Source organism: Moschus berezovskii, chromosome 18 (assembly GCF_049115385.1).
Source record: "Moschus berezovskii isolate FMDL1 chromosome 18, NW_MosBer_1.0, whole genome shotgun sequence".
Taxonomy (NCBI): Eukaryota; Metazoa; Chordata; class Mammalia; order Artiodactyla; family Moschidae; genus Moschus; species Moschus berezovskii.
In genome coordinates, this window is record NC_142477.1 from 59,966,909 (window position 1) to 59,987,324 (window position 20,416).

Here is a 20,416-nt window from a genome sequence, read left to right on the forward strand (position 1 = left end):
TCTCTTCAGGATAAAGTGTTCACTTGGGTTTACTCTCCAGGCTGGTGGGGTTGGGGTTGGATAGTTTTCATGTGGTTGGATTGTGTCCACTTAGCCCTTCCTATCCTAATGGCTCTTACTCTGTAGGTCAGGGACCAAGGAGAGGATTATGCCAGCTCCTTTATCAATCCAAATCATGCATTTGGGGAATGGGGAGATAACCAAAGATGGATCTATGGATGTATTCAGTCTACTTTGAAGTGTGTTTGGGCTAGCTCTCAGTTTTTGAAACCCAGTTGTATAAGTCAAGCACCACTCTAGTTGGCTGTTTGTCTGTTTCATCACTGGGAACACTCTGGCTGTTTAGCCACTACCTTAGATGCCTGAGGACCAAAGCACCTTCCATCCTTGTTGCTTGTGTAGTAATCACATATCCTACTTTCACTTAAGAATTGCCACCTGGCCTCTGACATTCCAGAATCCTATTATCTTGGTTGATGATAAGGAGCCTAGACCCTTGGCAACATCTTCTCCTATTAACTCCAGTTCATAGGAAAAGTTACCATGAAATTCCTCAAAAGATGCCAGTGTTCTCTTCATCAGTGTATTCCTTATTGCTTTAGTCAATGGGATGTCTTCTAGGACCTCCTGGGGAACATAGAGGGGTGGAGAGTTCTCTGCTCTCACTAATAAATCCAATTTAACATTTCTATCTTCCTTTGGCCCTTCCTGGATAGTCCACCAATGTCATTCTAGCAACTATGCCTTATTCACTGTGATCTATTGATGTATCCAATCTTCAGAGTCATGCCAGCAGTGTGTTATGACTAGATTCTGGTGTTTTTGCCAGGATGTTAAATCCTAAGTCAAGAAAGCAGGCTCCCATATCAATGAATTCTTACCACCCATATTTATAGGCAAGTCTCCCTTGCCAACCCTCTCAAGATGTACTTCCATGTGTATTTTGCTAGTTTCTGCCAGCACATGTTTGCCAGGTCTTGCAAGTCTGTTGGTATACAAGGAGAACACATTGTGCTTCCTGATAGGGCTATGCTGAGACCTGACTCTACTTATTGGTAATAACAGGAAGACAAGGTCAGATCCTGAGGAGGTAAAGCACCTTCTCCTGAAGTACTTGCCTCAGATAAGGCTTTGGCAGCATTTCCACATAAGGGGAGGCTATTTACTCTGGAAAGAGGGATGCAGTTTTTTCATTGTGCCCTGAGTGGATGAAAAGATCTATTTTTTCCCCCATCTGTTACTTGTTCCCTATTTCCTCTATTTTTTAGGTTGAGTATTTTTTATGATTCCCTTTGAACTCTTTTATTGTCTTATTAGCTAAAACTCATTGTTCTCTTATACTATACTTCATATAGAGCTTAGGAACCTAACAGTGAAACACATCTATTTCTCCCCTTAAGGCTTGGTGTTGTTTTTGACATACATTTCCTTTATGTGTATTATAACCTTACTTTACTTTGTTTTTGTTGTTTAAATAGTCAACTGTCTTTTAGAGAGATTTAACCAAGTTTTAAAAATCTTATGTACTTATCTATGTTATAACCATTTCTAGTTCTGTGTGGAGATCCAGATTTTCATCTGGTATCTTTTTCCTTCTTCCTGAAGAGCTTCCTTTAGCGCTGATAACATGGATCTGCCAGTGACAGATTCTGTCTTTTGTATGTCTAACAAGTCTTTATATTTTGTCTTAACTTCTGGAAGGTGTTTTCACTGGGTATAGAATTCTAGGTTGACAAGTTTTCATGTTTAAAGCTATTACTCTAACTCACTTCACTTGCATTGTTTCTGATGAGATACTACTGTCACCCTTTTGTTGTTGGCCTTCTTCTGATTTTTAGTTTTACTCTATTTATTAGTTTGAACAATTTGTTTATAATATTCCTTGTTTTAGTTTTCTTTATGTGTCCCATACTTGGGCTTCAGTTATATTTTAATCCTCCTATTTACTTTATTTGTAGACCTCAATTGCATGAACATTGGGCTGCTTTAAGTTGTTCCAAAGATCAGCAAGTCTCTGCTTTTTAAATTCTGTTTTCCTTTGTGTGTTTAACTGGCCATAATGTCTACTGCTATTTCTTAAAATTCCTTAAAGGTTTTACCCTGCAATATCTAATTTGTGGTTAAATCCATTCAGTGTAATTTTTATCTCAGAAATTGTAGTTTTCATCACTAGAGTTCAGTTTGGTCTTTTAAATATCTTTCCTATTTGTACTTCACTAGTTGACCACCTGTAATACAGTCTTCTTGTTTGAATGTCCTTGTCTGTTAATTCTCACATCTGTGTCAGTTCTGGATTGGTTTTGATTGGCTGTTATTTCTCCCCAGCGTTGGTCATATTTTCCTGCTCCCTTGCATAACAGGTCATTTTTAACTGGCTGCCACACTTGGTGAATTTTCCTTTGTTACTGGCTATTTTTGTATTCCTATAAATATTCTTGAGCTTCGTTCTGGGATGCAGTTAAATTGCTTGTAAACAGTTTTCTCCTTCTGGGTCTTGTTTTTAAGATTTGTTCTATGGAACCAGAACTGTGTTTAGTCTAGGGTGAATTATTTTTCATTACTGAGAAAAGAGCCTTCAGAGTGTCCTACCCAGTGCCCCATGAATTATGAGGCTTTCCAGTCTGGCTGGTGGAAACAGGCACTGTTCATGGTCCTGCACCCTCTAATTTTTGAGGTGGTACTCTCCTCATTGGGCGGCTTCCTCGCATGCATTCCTTGATCAGTGTACTCTGTGGAATATCAAGGAGGCTGCTCTGTGGATGTCTCTGTTCTCTGTGCAGCTGTCTCCTATTGAATACTCTGTCTTGCAAACTCTGGTTTTCTTGTCTACTTCTTTGAGAGAGTCCACTGGATTCCTCTGCCTGGATTCCCCTTCCCTGCATCACAGCCTTAAACCTCTCTCCAGGTAATAAGCTTTTGTAGGGTTTATTTTGTGGGAACAATTATTTGTTTCCTATCTTTTGGAAATCACTGTTGTTTTGTTACCTGATATCCAGTGTCTTAAAAGCTGTTGTTGCATGGATTTTGCTCATTGTTTAGGTTGTTTCATGCAGGAGGGTTAAGTCTAGTCTCTATAACTTCAACTTAGCCAGAAGTAGAGTGTGTCTGTCTTTAAAATATTCAAAACTGCATTTGAATCTTCATTTGTAGAGCCTTTGCAAAGATCGTGAGTGCAAAACCAAGCTGAATTTATCTCTGTAAACCTAAATGACTGATACAACTTTGCATATAGTAGGTGCTTAGTAAATGATTGGTATGTTGAATTGTAGTAGGAAAACCAGGTGAAAATTTCCTAATGGAATTTTTAAAAAAGTTTTTTTGGAGTTTAGTTGAATTACAATGTTGTGTTAGTTTCAGGTGGACAGCAAAATGAATCAGATATATATATGTGTGTGTGTGTGTGTGTATGTGTGTATTCACTCTTCAGATTCTTTTCCCATGTAAGTCATTACAGAGTATTGAGTTCCTTATGCTATACAGTAGGTCCTTGTTAATTATCTATTTTCTATATCTGACTCTATTTCTGTTTTGTAAATGAGTTCATTTGTACCTTTTTTCAGATTCCACATATAAGCGATATCATATGATATTTATCTCTTCTCTGACTTACTTCACTCAGTATGACAATCTACGTTGCTGCAAATGGTCTTTGTTCTTTTTTATGGCTGAATGATATTCCCCAATGGGATATTTTTTGCCTAATTCAAGATAGAAATATCTAACTGAATGTTCAATAATGAAAACTTCTAAAAGTAGTGCTCTTTCTTTCTATTATGTGAAGTGTTCACAGAGTGTGCTCATTTTATGGGAATCAACATTTCCATACTGTCCAGCAAAAGCCTCAGTCCAATGCCAGTTTTCCATTAATACTTCTCAACCTTAATCCTTGCCAAATGTGAGATATTACAAAAATAATTATGAAGGACACACACGCTCTAGATTACTTATTAATTAATTGTGAATAACTCTCTCTAGATGAGTTATAAAAAGGATATTACCCCTCTGAATTTTTCTACAGCTGCACTCTATTATCTACAGAACATCAGGTAACAAGGAAGCCTGGACACTTATTATCCTCAACAGGCTGATTGAGAAATGGAAATATATGAGGTCTTAGGGGCCTTAATTTTGTTTATAATTTTATTTTTTATTTATTTTTAGCTGTGCTGGATCTTCGCTGCTGTGTGGTCTTTTTTCTAGTTGCGGTGAGTGGGGGCCATTCTTTGTTGTAGTGCATGGTCTTCTCATTACAGTGGCTTCTTAGGCTTTAGGACATGTGGGCTTCAGCGGTTGTGGTTTCTGGGCTCTAGAGCGCAGTGTCAATAGTTGTAGTGCATGGGCTTATTTGCACCACAGCATGTGGGATCTTTCTGGACAGGAACTGAAGCCATGTCTCCTGCATTGACAGGTGGATTCTTTACCACTGAGCCACCAGGGAAGCCCAGGGGGCTTGTTTTAAGTTACACAGTTAACTGTAGAGCCAAGCCAAGAAACAGGTCTCTAAATGCAAAGCAGCATCATTTCCCTTTGGCAGTGCTGCCTCAGAATACCAAAGGAGCTTAAAAAGTACAATTCTTTATTTTTTAATGTGGTTTTTTTTTTTTTTAAATAGGCAGGAACAAAGGTAGTGGAACAACTGTAGGATTCAGATAACATGGCATGTGTTTCCACCATAGAAAGTAAGACTGAAATTGAAGTTATCCTGCCACAGAAGTTAAACAATGAGAAAATGGTGTACGGATCCCCAAAGCCCTGATGATCTGAAGAACCTAGGCAAGCACTGAATTAAATCGGACAATCAGGGGTTCAGATGAGCCAGGCAGTGTTCAAAGTAAATAAAACACAGTAACACACACTCACTGCAGATAACTGAGGTTCTGGGTAAAGGAATTTTAGATAATCAGGGCTTTGCAGCATAAACAAACACAAGGGACGTGGAACAGGAGGAACTAATTGAGAAGATTCAGGTAACAGGTAAGCTGGTTTCTATAGTCACATTCTGGTTGGCTTTGGAGGATTAAATTTCCAGAATTCACCAAGGTAAGGTGGTGAACAGGATAAAATGTTGGACAGTTAAATAACCTCACTAACCTACATACTGAATGACAAAGTATTATTACAGTTTGTGAATGCCTTAGGAAAGCAGGACCGAGCAACAGCTATCAAGGGTGAAACTGGAGCACCCTGCTTGTTATGGGGGAGCAGCAAGACAGGAAGGAGGGGGAAGGGAGGAAGGGGCAGAGGGCTTTGTTGGGGTCAGGATTAGCATTTAGGCTTAGTTGCATTCCCACAGTACTGTGCAGAATGGGAAGAACTAAAGGGCTAAATAAGCCTGGATTATTGAACAGGAATAGGACCTGGTTAAGAGCAGTGGATCTACCTATCCCCATCACCTTGATCAACTCTCCTCTTCTAAGATTCAAAGTAATCCTCCACCCCACCCCCGCATCCAGCAGGGAACACACAACTCAAGAACTAGTAATGCAGAGGCAGGGCCTGGAATCAGGGAGCAAAGAGAATAAAGGATCAGTACTATGGAGAAGAAGAAGTAGAGATGGTTCATCCAAGAGGAGAATGAGGTGGCTCCTTAGTCAAACTGGGGAGGTGAGGATAGTGGATGGGGTGGAGGATCCATGTCTGACTTGTTTCACAGTCTCTGTGTGTGGTATTTCTCCTGTGAGTTGAAGGGAGCAGGAATATGAGATAATTTTTGTGAGGAAATTATTTCCTTTTTGTATTACCTTTCTATATTCTAAGCAAGTTTAGGGAAAGCCACAGTTTGGAGTTGGTTTTCCTTCAACACCTCTCCAGCACCTCCTAATCACCCTCCTCCCTGTTTGCCTCTTAACAGAGTGAAGAGGCTGGGCTTCTGAGCCCTGATAGGCAACCACTGTGAGCTGGAATTCCATCTCAGCTTGGTGTTTACAGCATTTCTATTGACGGCAACTGATCTGGTTTTAAATTTAGCTTAAGGTAGGTTAAGTTTTCTTTACAATGAAATTTGAACAAAAAATTATTATATTGAAATTCAAGCTGTGTGATTTGTAACTATTTATCACAGGATGCGTTTGTTTGAAACCAGATTTGTCTTTGACCTAAATATCAAGAAAATGATGGGATGGCATGATGGAACTAAACCTTCCTTGCTCTGGGAATCAGAGTTCTGCCATGGACTCTGAGTGTGACTGGGGGCCATTGTGGTTTTATTTTCATTTTTATCAATTAAAGACACATAGCTGCTGGCCAGAACCTAGCAGGAGATGTCCAAAGTTTTAACATATTCAGTTATTAAAGTTCTAATCAAAGGCAAAGAAATAATGTTTTCATGACTCTCTGCTACCTTGACACACATAATAAGTTTAGAAATACTGAGAGGTCATGTGAAGACTCTATCCTTCAAGATGTCCTGGGATGCCAACTACTGGAGTAGATTATTTCTAAAAGAGCTTCTCCTTCTAAATTGCTGTGCCAAGCATTCAATCTGAGGGTCAGCAAAGACAGTGATCTGATAGGGAAGAAGAGTGATAGATCATCACATAAAAATCTCATTTTCTTTATCTCTACCCCACCTATCAAATAAATAGCCTGCAATGAATCTGCTTGAAACAGAGGTCAGGTACCAAGCATAACCCTTTCCTTTGTCATCTGAATCGTCAGAAGTTTTACATTTTTTAAAAGCTATATTTACATGCCCCCTTTAGTAAAGTTACTTTATTTTTATTTATTCTGGCAGCACAGCGTGGCTTGTGGGATCCTAGTTCCAAAGACCAGAGATCAAACCCAGGGTCCCTGCAGTGGAAGTGTGGAGTCCTTAACACTGGATTAGCAGGGAATTCCTTAGTTTTACATTGTTTTGAAGGTCAAAGGAACTGGGGCCTTAACTAGATCAGCAAGGGGAACAAGCTGGTTGGCTTTTGTTGGCCTAATTTTGAGCTGATGGAAGAGACCACACCTCCCACTCCTGTGAAGCTTCTCCCAGTTGGCTAGCCCAAAGAATTTTCTATCTGTAGAATCCCCCTGAGAGCATCACTTCTCCCTATTCCAGGGAAAACAGCAGGGGTTAGGATAGGTGCTTTAGAGACTGACAGTCTGGGTTCAAATTCAACTCCCCTAGGGAGCCTTCTTTTTATTTAAATTTCTACATTTATCTAGCATAATAACTCAATGAGGTAGGTTCAATTTCAGGGCAGTTGCTATTACTACAAAACTTTTTGTGTGAATTAGAAAAGCACACATCCCTTTCCCTAAATCAAGCCCCCCCACCCCCCTCACAAACACTCACTCACTCACTCACTTCAGGCCCATGAGTCACTAGAAAGCATCCTGTCCTCAGGGTCAGCGCAGTCTCCTAGTCCAGCCGACTTGGCAGACAGAGCAAGAAGGTTTAGCCCACCTGCCACTCCACTGGGTTTCCCTGGTAACTCAGTTGGTAAAGAATCCGCCTGCAATCCAGGAGACCCCAGTTCTATTCCTGGGTTGGGAAGATCCCCTGGAGAAGGGATAGGCTACCCACTCCAGTATTCTTGGACCTCCCTGCTGGCTCAGCCGGTAAAGAATCCACCTGCAATGTGGGAGACCTGGGTTCGATCCCTGGGTTGCAAAGAGCCCCTGGAGAAGTAAACGGCTACCCACTCCAGTATGCTGGCTTGGAGAATTCCGTGGACTCTATAGTCCATGGGGTTGCCAAGAGTCAGACACGACTGACTTTCACTTCACTTTCCTTCTGCTCCTCCACTGGGTGCTTTTATAAAGGGCTTAACTTACTGAATCTCACACGGTGGCCAGATAATTGTCACTATTTTCAAGGAAGGCTAAGTATTCATGTTTTTAAAAAGATCACCCTGGCTGCTTTGTAGAAAAATGGATTGGAGGAGGATGAGATTGGACACAGGGAACTGTTAGAAGCCTGTCACAGCTGCCCAGGTGAGCTGGTTAATCAGGTTCAGGGATGGAGGTAGGATGGTGAGAAGGGAACAGATCCCTAGATGTTTAGCAGATAGAGTCGACTGGTCTGGAGGCTGCTGTGGGGACTCAAGAGATGATAAAGATGATGATGATGTTAACAGTACTGTTTACTGAGAGCTTATTTGTACCAGGAAGTAAGTTGTTTAAACCAGGGAAACTTGACTACATGTTGTTTCTACATGGTTACCAGAAGAATCAAAGGTAACAGAAAGTTCCCAGCCCAAAGCAAATCTTTTATAAATGGTGAATACTGGTCTATTATTTTTGAACAGCTAGTATTTGAAATTTCTCTGTTAAGAAGCCCTAGTTTGTGGGCATGGACGAGGCAGGACATGGGCATGTGGGTAGGTAGTACCGGCAGGGGAGCATAATTAAGACCTTGATTGAATTATTTACTGAGGATCAAATTAGATCCTTCCTGAAACTTCACAAAAATGTATTTATCTATTTGGTTGTGTCCAGTTTTCGTTTTGGCACACGGGATCCTTTGTTGTGATGCACAGATTCTCTCAGTGTGGCGCAGTGGCCGAGTTGCCTTGCAGCATGTGGGATCTTAGTTCCCCGACCAGAGACAGAGCCCGTATCCCCTGCATAAGGCAGCTTCTTAACCACTGGCCCACCAAGGAAGTCCCTTCCTATAACTTTTAAAGGCAACAGATTTCCAACCTCACCGTCACCCTGTTCTATTTGTTTGGAGTAGGGGTCTTAGTATCAATGTTTTAGCAGCTCCCCAGAGAGCCAGGGTTGAGAACCACTGAATTAAAGAAAGAATTTGGGGAATCAGACAAATCAAGGTGAAATCCTGACTCTCTTCTTCCCAGTGTGGTTTCCTTGTCTAAACCTCAGATTTCCTATTTGTAGAAGGAGGACAGCCGTACAGTCTGTTCCAGGATATGTGAGGATGAAATGAGGTTTCATGTGAACTCCGTGGTAGCTCCAGGGACATCTCTATTCATACCTAACTTGGCGTGGTGCCTGGCCCCTAATGTGGGTTCAGTAGATGTCATGGTGATAACAGTGGGGTCAGGAAGGAAAGGGACCTAATGGGGACATGCCAGTCTGGGGCTGAGTGCTTTGCATCCATCACTTTGTGTAATCCTACCCCGAAGTGTCGCCATCTCTTAGGGATGCAGATACTCAGGCCCAGGGAATAAGTCATCTTCCTAAGGGCACCTGGAGGGAGAGCTGGGATTGGAGTTCTAGTCTGTGTTTTTCTGCTACAAGTCAAATTCATCGCTTATTATTATGGAAAAGTACTTGTCACCGAAACAGTGGTACCACGGAAAAGAGCCCTTGTTTGTCTTGGTTTGGACTGCTGGCCTGAGCCACGCAGTGAAGAACAGGGAAGAGCTGACAGTCAGCCAGGGCAGCTCAGAGCATCTCAGAAAGCTTGGTGGTAGGCAAGGAGGGAAGTGCAGGGTGAGGAGATGGGCAAGAGGCCACGAGCAAAGAAGGAAATGGAGCAGAGTGCTACTGATTTCCGGGTGAGCAATCACCTGTCTAGTGCATGGCCAGGAAAACAAGATGGCATATGCCAGTACAGTAGCTCGTAGATTATAAATATTCAGTATATATTATTTTTTTTTTCCTTTTTCTGAGTTGTCTCCTCCCCCTGCCCCCACCCCCAAGATAAGGGCAGGGTCCTGTCCTCTTTGGTGGAACACATCTGTTGGCTTGTCCGTCTGTCCTTCCCCTTTCTGGGAATTGCTCCCCCATCCACATGTTTATGGGGCAGTCATTTCCTACAGTGTCCCCTTGAGTGGCGGGAGGGATTCAGAAAGGGTGTCAATTGGAGAAAAACGGCCTCTGTGGCCTTGGAGACTTTTGACTTTGTTTCTCATGTGTGTTTGCCTTTATCGAAGCAGCTAATCTGCTGCTGGCCAGATACAACTGCATTTGGATACTGCACTGGGACCCAAGGACGTCCCAAACCACTGCCTGGGAATGCCAATTTCTCATAACAAATTAGAAATCAATGATAGCAGCTTCCCTGCTAAGTAAAAAAAATTACATAATTCCTTCTGCACTACTGCATTAGGCAGATTTTTTTTTTCTTTTCCTGAACATATAGTAAGTCCCAAGTGGTTTAAGCCATGGTGCCTCTTCTTCAAACAAATATGAAATCACTACCAAATTTAAATAAAAAATAAATTCCGTGTTGTGCTAGGAGATTCTCCTGCCAAAAACTCTCACACAATTAACACACTAGCAGAATGTGTTGCTAATTTCATGCCGCTGGAGTCTTTTCTACTTCAGAATATAGAAACAAAATCGGGTCAGAGCTCCAATAATAACAGGATTTTGTGAAAATATACAGCCCTGTGTTGCAGATATGTTGCAGACATGGGCGAAAAGCAGAATCACAGTCGTGCGTGAAGTAGCTTACTCTTGCAAATAGAACTGGAGGAATTTGTCTCCTGCTTCCCTGCACCAGTTGGGGGAGAGAGAGAGAGTTTAGAATGGCCCGGTTCTGTAGGGAAAACCCTCATTATCAATGTTTGTCCATCCACAGACTTACACAAGGGAGGCAAACTCCAGGCAGAGAACTCAAGGATGCAAAGACAGTAGTTCTCAAACCCTGGAGTTCTAATTCCCTCCTTTCTCTCGGACTCCTTCTCTCCAGCCTGGCCTCCCACCTCTTAGCATCCTTACACAGGGCCTGGTCTTTTCCATAACAAAAACAGAGATAATGAAAATATTCTGACAGCATTCAGGGCTTTCACATGGTGACCCTGACCTCCAAATCAATTTTCTTTATTCTTAACCTGACCTTGGCATCCATTCTCCCTGGCATTCAATATTAGTTACAAAATCCTGAACTCCAGGAGACCTTCCCTCCTCCCCCAGGTTACCAAGACAGGCCACACTGGTGAAGCTCTCGAGAGGAGAGAGAGAAGGCTTCTTGACAAAGAAAAATAAGAAAGAACCCCACAAGCCCGTGCATTCTAAAGGCGTCTCATTTGCGCCAAATGCCATTAGCTCTATTATTTACTCAGACAACAGGAGAGGCAGCCGCGCTCCCCTGCTCGCATGGGGCACACTGGATGACTCCATGCATCACCAGCCGGCACAGCCCAGCCGCTTCACTTAAATAGTGATAGGTAAGGTAGAGAGCCTGGTACATTTAATCCATCACCCCCGGGTTTGCCAAGTGCAAGGACTGGAAAAATTGCGCACGCCTCTCCACTGCTGCCTGCATTAATACCAAGAAGGGAGTGAACTGCAAAGAGAAAGTGCCAATTTCAGCACACATGTGAAAAAGAATGAAAGGGAAATAAAGCACATCCCAGACCGGGGGTGGGGGGTGGTGGTAAGGGGGAGATTTTTAAGACGGTTTTTCATAATTCTTGTGCATTTACTATGAGAGTAAGTACTCAGAGAGACGAAAGTTCGGGGTCATCATACATCTAGCAGGAGAAGTTAGCTGGCAGGGGCTATTTTTCTGCAAATTAGTTTTCTCTCAAGGGTAACGGTGTGGGAGGAGCAGAGGAAAATGAATTGGAGCCTTTGAATAATTGCGTATTGTTTGGCTGGTTGTGGGACCTCTGAACTGATGCTCCAAGAAGTCTTTCCAGGCCTTCCTTGTAAATGGACCAGGGCGGGAAGCCTCTCACAGCTGTTGATGAGTGTCCTGTAGGGCAGCAATGGGGACAGCAGTGTGGCCCCACAAAACAGTGGTCCACAGAACACCATCTCCACTTGGCAAGAAAGGCATGGTCGGCTGGTCATTACTGCCGAGCACAGGACTGGCCAGGTGGCCAGACAGGACAGTGAGAAGAGGCGGGGTCCAAAGACTGTGCTGGTCATGAAGGCTGAGGCAAGGGCAAGGAGAAAAGATGCAACAGTGTGGCAGGAAAGGATAGACCAGCTTTCCTTGGGGGGATGTTTATAACATGAAAATGAATGAGTTCATCCAAAAGCATGTGTGTCTCATTGTTTTCAGGTCCAGATCCTGAGTGCAAAGCTCAACATATGTTCATCCTTCAGACATTTTCCTATTCTCACTTCAGCATTTACAAATGCTGTATCACCAAAACCAGGGCTTCTCAGTTTCCCCTGGAGTGCCCTCATGACAGAGGAGCTTAAAGGCCAAGTTCAGGGACTCTGGAGGTAGAGCCTGAAACTCCCTCCACAAGGGAGAGACTTCTTTGAAGTCTTATATGTGTTTATTCTTAGTAAAAGTAACTTAAACTGATATGTTGTGGAAGTAATGGAAATATTTTGACGTTAAAAATAACATTTCAAGTTCCTCTATTTCCTTCATTCTAGGATGTAGCTCAGTCTACCTCAGAAAAAAGGACACCACCCATCTAATGCACACTTTACCTGTGAGAGGCATCCATCCATATTCCCAAAGCTTACAGCACAAATTAGAAAAATCTTGATTTCATAAAATCAAGAAAAATTGAAACGTTAGAAAGCAACAACCAATCTTATCTGTGGCTCCAGACACACTGGGGTAAACTCCAGTTTGCAAAGAATTATGGAGGAGAACGCTATTGTAAAGTGATGAAAAACAGACTTCCCTGGTTGTAACCACCTCATAATAAAAGTGAGTGTCTCCTTCACGCTGGTGCTGTCAGAGTGCACTGCAGCACCAGGCACACAGCAGGTGCTCAATAAATAGCTGGTGAATTGAAAGTTGTTGATAGCACTCCAGATTCATTCTCCCCTCTGGGAAGCCTGTGACAGGGTGTTGAGTAGGGGTGAGGACATCTACTGAAGCCGTGTGACAGGCTGCCCTTCCAGGGAGGGCAAAGCAGGGTAGAGTGGCACGTGGTAATGGGAAGGTGGGAAAGAGAAGTCATCTCTTCTCTTGCATCTGCTATGCCTTGTGTGCTGGAAGGGCAGAGAGTCCAGTGGGGGCCCTGCCTAAGGGGCACCCACTGTGGTTCCTTTGGCTTTGTTGTAGAAAGACAAATCCTATGTACTCCAAAGTGCAGTGATGAAAAACACGGCCATTACCTTATCGGGAATTCATTGTATCTTAGGTAATTCACAAGGCAGGACCCTGAAATTCACAGTTTACTCCCTCTCCTCCTGCCCGTCCCCCCACCTGCAGTAGTTGCTTTCTAGTGTGCAGCTCACTTAGCACGGATCATCAGACTTAGATCAAAGTGAGCAGAATCATCTTAAGTCAGTGCTATGTGATACTGGCCCAGCTTTTTATTAAAAGTGATCATTTGTAAAAAATGAGTCAGAGGTTAGGGTCAAACCAGAAGAGGCAGAAAATGAAAAGAAGTAAATGATGATTTCAAGTTTAAAACATAAGGCAGAAATGCACACTTTTAGTCAGTAAAAAGCAAAGTTGGTGGTTCTTAAAATGAAAACACTGTGTTTGTCACTTACTGAAATCCCAAACTTGCAAAAATAATTAAATTAGAGGATAATGTTTTTAATCATAAAAGGATTTGCTTTCTACATTCTATGGTTCCAAATTCATAGAAGATTTTAAAATGCTATTTAATCTCTCTTCCCCACAAAAGTTTATATGCCACCTTTTAAAACCAAATGTATGATAACTGAATATATTTCAATATAAATAAAACACAGAGCACCTGTATTCTTGGCTTAAGACTGCTTTCATGAAGTATAGAAGCTTTGAAATTCTATCATAATTACTCACTCCTATATTTGTTCAAAAAGATATTGATCAAGTCCTGATATAAAGCAGGCATAGCGCTAGTTCTGGGGATATAGCCTGATCTTCTGACACTTTTCTCTGTGGCTTCCAACCTCTCGGTGTCCCCAGTGTTGGGTGAAATCAGGGGACTGCTCCACTGAAGAAGCTAGTAACTATATTAGCATGACAAGTAAAGCCCTTCAGGAACAACATTGAAATTGAAGCTATGGTAAACAGTCAAAATACACTTTAAGTAATTTGTTGAGGAAGTTTTGTTCAGGGAAATTGTCCTAAAGCAGTGGTTCTTAGACCAGCAGCGTCGGCATCTCTTATGAGCATATTAGGCACGTGAGCTCCTGGACACTGGCCCTAATCTACTGAGTTAGAGTCTCTGGGGATGGGGTTCAAGAAATTGTGCTTCAGCAATACCCCTCCTCGGAGAAGGCAATGGCAAGCCACTCCAGTACTCTTGCCTAGAAAATCCCAAGGATGGAGGAACCTGGTGGGCTGCAGTCCGTGGGGTCGCTAAGGGTCGGACATGACTGAGCGACTTCACTTTCACTTTTCACTTTCACACACTGGAGAAGGAAAGGGCAACCCACTCCAGTGTTCTTGCCTGGAGAATCCCAGGGAAGGTGGAGCCTGGTGGGCTTCCGTCTATGGGGTCACACAGAGTCGGACACGACTGAAGTGACGCACCAGCAGCAGCAGCAATACCCCTCCTGCCTTTTATGCATGTTAAAGTATGAGAGCCATTGCCCTGAAGTTAATCAGTCTTCACCCAGCAAAACCCCTTAAGAGGCTTCGTTCATATCCTGATAGTATTGCCAATCAAGTTCTGTCACTTGCCTGCAATATCTGTAAGTTTAATCTTCAAAATCACACAAGTGTCTCCCAATCAAGTCATTTATGCACTGTCCCAACTCTGGGAGAAAAATAGCAAATTCTCAGTGATAGTCAAAAGGGAAAATATTTGGACAGGTAATTTTAGGAACCAGCTATGGATTGCTATGCACAATAACGAAGTTGAGCAATTAGGCTTGGAAAGCCACAGCACAGAAAATAATTAACCCACAAAGTAATCATCTTGTAAGTCCCAAAGCTAATGATTAAAATAAACCTGAAACAAATGGTTGTTTAACTTTTAAGCTGTGCTTGTTTTAGCCACAGTGTACTTCAGGTGTGAGCTCCCGGGAATTTCTCCTGTCTGCTGAGATGGCTTTAGGACAAGGACATGTGTCCATTCTTCTGCCTCTCCCTCCCTAGGGAAGGTTGCTTGAGTATCACAAAATATCACTCCAGTGTGGGGTGAGGAGGTTGGCTGGGCTGCTCTTCCCTGCTCAGCACTGAAGTGTTTCAAGCCCTGGAATTTCATCTGCAGCTGTGGTGGGCTTCAGCCATATTGAATCCTATATAACCTTGGAGGCTGAGATGCACGCTTTGCTTTTATGCAGCTTGCTTTGCACTTTCATTGGTGGTTTATTATTGCAAAGCATGGCATTCCCCTCCCCCACTCGCCTCTCCACCCGAAGAAGTGAATTAATAACTAGAAAATGAAACAGAAATGAGAGCTAGAAGAGCCTGAGCTTCTGAATGTCACTGTGAGCAAACAGCAGCGGAGAGAAAAGGTTCCTTTCCATCTTTACGTGCAGTGCTGTCTGTGCATTGACTTGTTTCCTGACACATGAGCCATGGCTTGAAAGGAATTCAGGCCCCAGCAAATTTTGCATTGCGCTTCAATGTGGCCTCTGGGATTGAATAAGGGCAAATCTATTATACTGTTGCCATGGAGACCCTGGCACAACTGCTGATAAAGAGTGTCTGATGTTTGGTAGGCCTCATAGCATGGTACATACCATTTAAAGGACGGTGTGCATGTGTGAGTGTGTGTGTGTGTGTGTGTGTAGCATGCATGTGTGTGTGGGAGGAATGACTGGGGGAGGTGAAGTGGAGATTAGGGTACAGTGGGGAAGGAAGGAAGACAGCCTGGTTTGGCATATCATGAAGGAATGTCCTGTATTTTCACAAAGAATTTGTAAATACTTTCTTGCCTCAAAAAAATGAATCCTGCCTTCAAAGAATCTGCACATCAAACAGATGGGGGCAGCAGAAGATACACAGACTCTCCCCTTGCTCTAGCAAAATTAGTCTTTAATTCATCTGAAAGAGAATTAAGCTAATACAATAAAAGTGAAAATGCGCCCTTTTGCATCCTCTGATGAATGCTGCCTCCGTTCAGCTGTCTGTCTGAGGATCAATAGCGGGCCTGTAAGGATTGCCAGCGTTTGCTAAAGCAGACTAGCAAGATGATGGATTTTAATCATTAAAATGATTTTATAACCATGAAACAAAGAAGGCTGATTGTCCTTTCACATGCATAATCTCAGTTTTGCTGTTATTGATTTAGCCAGTCCTAAATTCACTTCCTGTCTTGAAGGCAAACCTTATCCTCCCCAAATTCCGTCCCACATATACGTTTCTGGCTCTCAGTGATCAATATGGGCAAGTTGCTTTTTTTTTTGGTGCCCTTTTCCCCATTAGCCTCAGACCCAGAGAGGGGTGGCACATAAAGCCAGAGCCAAGCCTCCTGGTTGGCGTGATTTGGGGCCAGGCATCTCAGGCTGAATCACCTATAGTCCGTGAGTTTTAGAGTGCGCAGTTCTAACAATGGGAGGCCGGGCAATCTGCGGCAGTTGATAGGATTATTATTATTACAGAGCGCGAAAAGCTTCTGCTTTCTTTTCTGCTGCTTTGCAGACCTCATAAGGCTTCTCTGTGATTTCTGCATAGTTAATTTGTCAGTTTATAAATTACCACATTATGTTAACGCTGAATGCTTCAAAACACAAATATATGCACAGAGGGCTTGAATATTTGAAGTGTTTTAGTACTATGGGGAAATAATTTTGTTGTCAAGCTGTGGCAGATATAGAACTGCTAGGGGATACATGGCCATTTCATCAGGACTGTGTCGATGATGGCCTGTGAACATCCAAGGGGGAAAATCATCTTTTATCACTATTGTGTACCGTGCCGGTCCAGATGGAGGATAAAACATGCATGAGTTGCCCGCAGCTCTGAAAATAATTATACTCATTTGCCAGAAATGTAGAAAGTGCATCCAACCAAGTTACCACCCATCATAGTGACACTCCGTTTGCATACTGATGAAGTTTAAAGCCAGAGACAATGGTGTTGGTATCAGTAGCGAAGGGGGGCTGGGCATCACCAGTGCCGTAGGATTAATAGCGCCATCATTTTATATTATGCAGCAGTTCACTTATGCTGCATATCAAAAGACTACTGCCTCTGAGGCTCACCTCCCTGTTTATAAGATTACAGTTTGCTTTAAGACTCCAAACATTAGCCTGGATTCCTTTCAGTTTCCACAAACGAATGCAAAAATCGCTGTGTTCGATAAAGTGCCTAGAATGTAATTACGGGTAAATATGTTTGGATGCCATTGTAAGTACTTGCATGTGTGTGTATGTGAGTGTGGGCGGGTATATACATACCCACATGCACACGTGTGATTTGGGGAGACTGTAAAGGAATATGAGAAGATAATATGCGCATGCTAAGTCCTGGTACTACTGCAGAGTAATTGATGAATGGGTTTTTAAAATGTAGAAAGAGAATGAATACAAGTAGGACCCAAGAGAATAATTTTTTATATTGCAATCAGCTTAGCTTATATGTTCTTGCTTTAATCATAGGAATCAGCAGTAAAAAACAGAAACTTGGTTATTTAATCCTTACTGAGTAAAAGAGAATGTCTTATAATGACCCTCTAAAATATTACAAAATATTAAGTTATTTTTATATGCTTCTCATTTGTAGACAACTATAAAATAATCATAGCCATTGCTAGAAAATTAACAGATTTCTTTAAATTTTTGAGTCCAGAAAATGTACACATAGAAACCAAGAAGGGGCACGTTTCTCAAAGAACCCTGCATTCTCATAGGTGTTCCATAATTTGAAAATAGCCCAATCATGATGTTGTTACAATGCTTATTTTTAAGTAATGATTTTAATTAAACCCTCTAAAAAGGAAACAACACTGTACCTCTCTTATATGGTCTGTACTCCGATGATTACACAAGTGCAGTTTCCCATTTTACTCTGGTGTCATGGGGGCAAGGATAACAATTTCCATCTCATCACAGGAGAGAGACACTGTACTTCACTCTGCACAAAGCTTCAGTGTAATCAGAAGAAAGATTTTATGCTATAAAATTACAATAAAACAACAGAGGAAAAAGTAGTTCCAACAGAAGAGTGGTTCAGAGACAAGGATACAATGCAGGATAGCACAGAATATTCTTATATGGCAACAAAGATAGATTTTTTCCCCCCTAACTAACTAGGGCACACTGGACTAATAAGATGTTTTTATAGGTTTTCCAGTTCTGCTTCTCTTAGAATGGTCCTTGAAACATGGAGGGAACAGGGACTCCTCCCAGCTCAACAATGAGTAGCTGAGAGAGTGTGAGGAGCAAGCTAGGTCCCCCAGAAGGACTTCCCCATGAGTAGGTGGCAGGATGTATTCTTGGTAAACTGAGCACACAGAGGTAGATTTAGATTTACAGAAATGCTGTCCACACTTTCCCTTTCCTATGGTATTGTATTGCCTATATGTTAATACCATTGGGATAATGCTAAAGATCTTAGGACTGTCAAGAGCCAAATTCTTTCAGGGAAGTCCTAGGAATGCTCAGTGGGTCAGAAATTTCTAAGAAAAATAGGTGATGTGTTTACTTAAAGTGCAATGAGAAATTTGACCAGTTTTCTGGTTTGTAGTACTGTTGTTATTGGTCTGTTTTTACATGCCTAACAATCTTCTTATAGTCTCAGGTGTTAAAAGAGAAAGAATGATTGAAGAAATATACACACACATGAGGCTTTGCCTAGGAATGGTAGGAGTGGGCATTTAGAAAATGCTTTACTGTGTGGCAGATGTGTGTGTGTGTGTGTGTGTGTGTGTGTGTGTGTATGTGTGTGTGTATCTACGTATCTATATATGTGTGTGAAAGTGAAAGTGATAGTTGCTCAGTTCTGTCCAACTCTGGACTATAGCCTCTGTCCAAGGGATTCTCCAGGCAAGAATATTGGAGTGGGTAGCCATTCCCTTCTCCAGGGGATCTTCCTGACTCAGGGATCGAACCCAGGTCTCCTAGCATTGCGGGCAGAGTCTTTACCCTCTGAGTCAGCAAGGAGATATACATGTATATATATATACAAGAGTATCAGAGCCTACTTACAGTTGCAAGTTTTCTATCCAGAGGTGACTGAGCATGAAGAGACAGACTCCACACAAGCAGAGAATGTTGGTAGAAATAGTATATTGGTTGCCTAAAGGTCTATTGATCAAATCAGTAAAACAATCAGAATAATGAGAGCCAGATTACTCGTGGTTGGAGAAGGGAGTTACACATATGGAAAGGAAGAAAACTAGAAATAAATATTGTGTGTAGTCTTGAAATAGGAGATATCAGTGTGACTGATGGCTTTCAATATATTGATAAATAGGGGCTTCCCAGGTAACGGTAGTGGTAAAGAACCCCCTTTACCACTGCCAGTGCAGGAGACATAAGAGATGTGGGTTTGGTCCCTGGGTCAGGAAGATACCCTGGAGTAGGAAATGGCAACCGATTCCAGTATTCTTGCCTGGAGAATACCATGGACAGATAAGCCTGCCAGACTATAGTCCATAGGGTTGCAAAGAGTCACACATGACTGAAGCAACTTATCATGCACCACACACATTGATAAATATATATGTATTTATATATATATATTACATAGGTGACATATGTGACATACATTTATTATATCAGTTCAGTTCAGTCACTCAGTCTTGTCTGACTCTTTGTGACCCCATGAACTGCAGCACACCAGGCTTTCCTGACCATCACCAACTCCCGAAGCTTGCTCAAACTCATGTCCATTGAGTTGGTGATGCAATCTGACCATCTCATCCTCTGTCATCCTCTTCTCCACCTGCCTTCCATCTTTCCCAGCATCAGGGTCTTTTTCAATGAGTCAATTCTTCTCATCAGGTGACCAAAGTATTGGAGTTTCAGCTTCAGCATCAGTCCTTCCAATGAATATTCAGGACTGATTTCCTTTAGGATGCACTGGTTGGATCTTCTTGTAGTCCAGGGGACTCTCAAGAGTCTTCTCCAACACCACAGTTCAAAAGCATCAATTCTTTGGCGCTCAGCTTTCTTTATAGTCCAACTCTCACATCCATACATGACTACTGGAAAAACCATAGCTTTGACTAGATGACCCTTTGTCAGCAAAGTAATGTCTCTGCTTTTTAATATGCAGTCTAGATTGATCATAGCTTTTCTTCCAAGGAGTAAGCGTCTTTTAATTTCATGGCTGCAGTCACCATCTGCAGTGATTTTAGAGCCTCCCCAAAATAAAGTCTGTCACTGTTTCCATTGTTTCCCCATCTATTTGCCATGAAGTAATGGGACCGAATGCCATGATCTTAATTATCTGAATGTTGAGTTTTAAGCCAACTTTTTCACTCTCCTCTTTTCACTTTCATCAAGAGGCTCTTTTGTTCTTCACTTTCTGCCATAAGGGTGGTCTCCCGGAAATCTTGATTCCAGCTTGTGCTTCATCCAGCCCAGCATTTTGCATGATATACTCTGCATATAAGTTAAATAAGCAGGGTGACAATATACAACTTTGAGATAGTCCTTTCAAAGGAATATATGTCGTGTATATATATATATATATATATACTTTTCTCTGTGCACTATGAAGTCCAGGAAAAGCAACAATTCAATAGTGATGAGTACACTAGCAGCA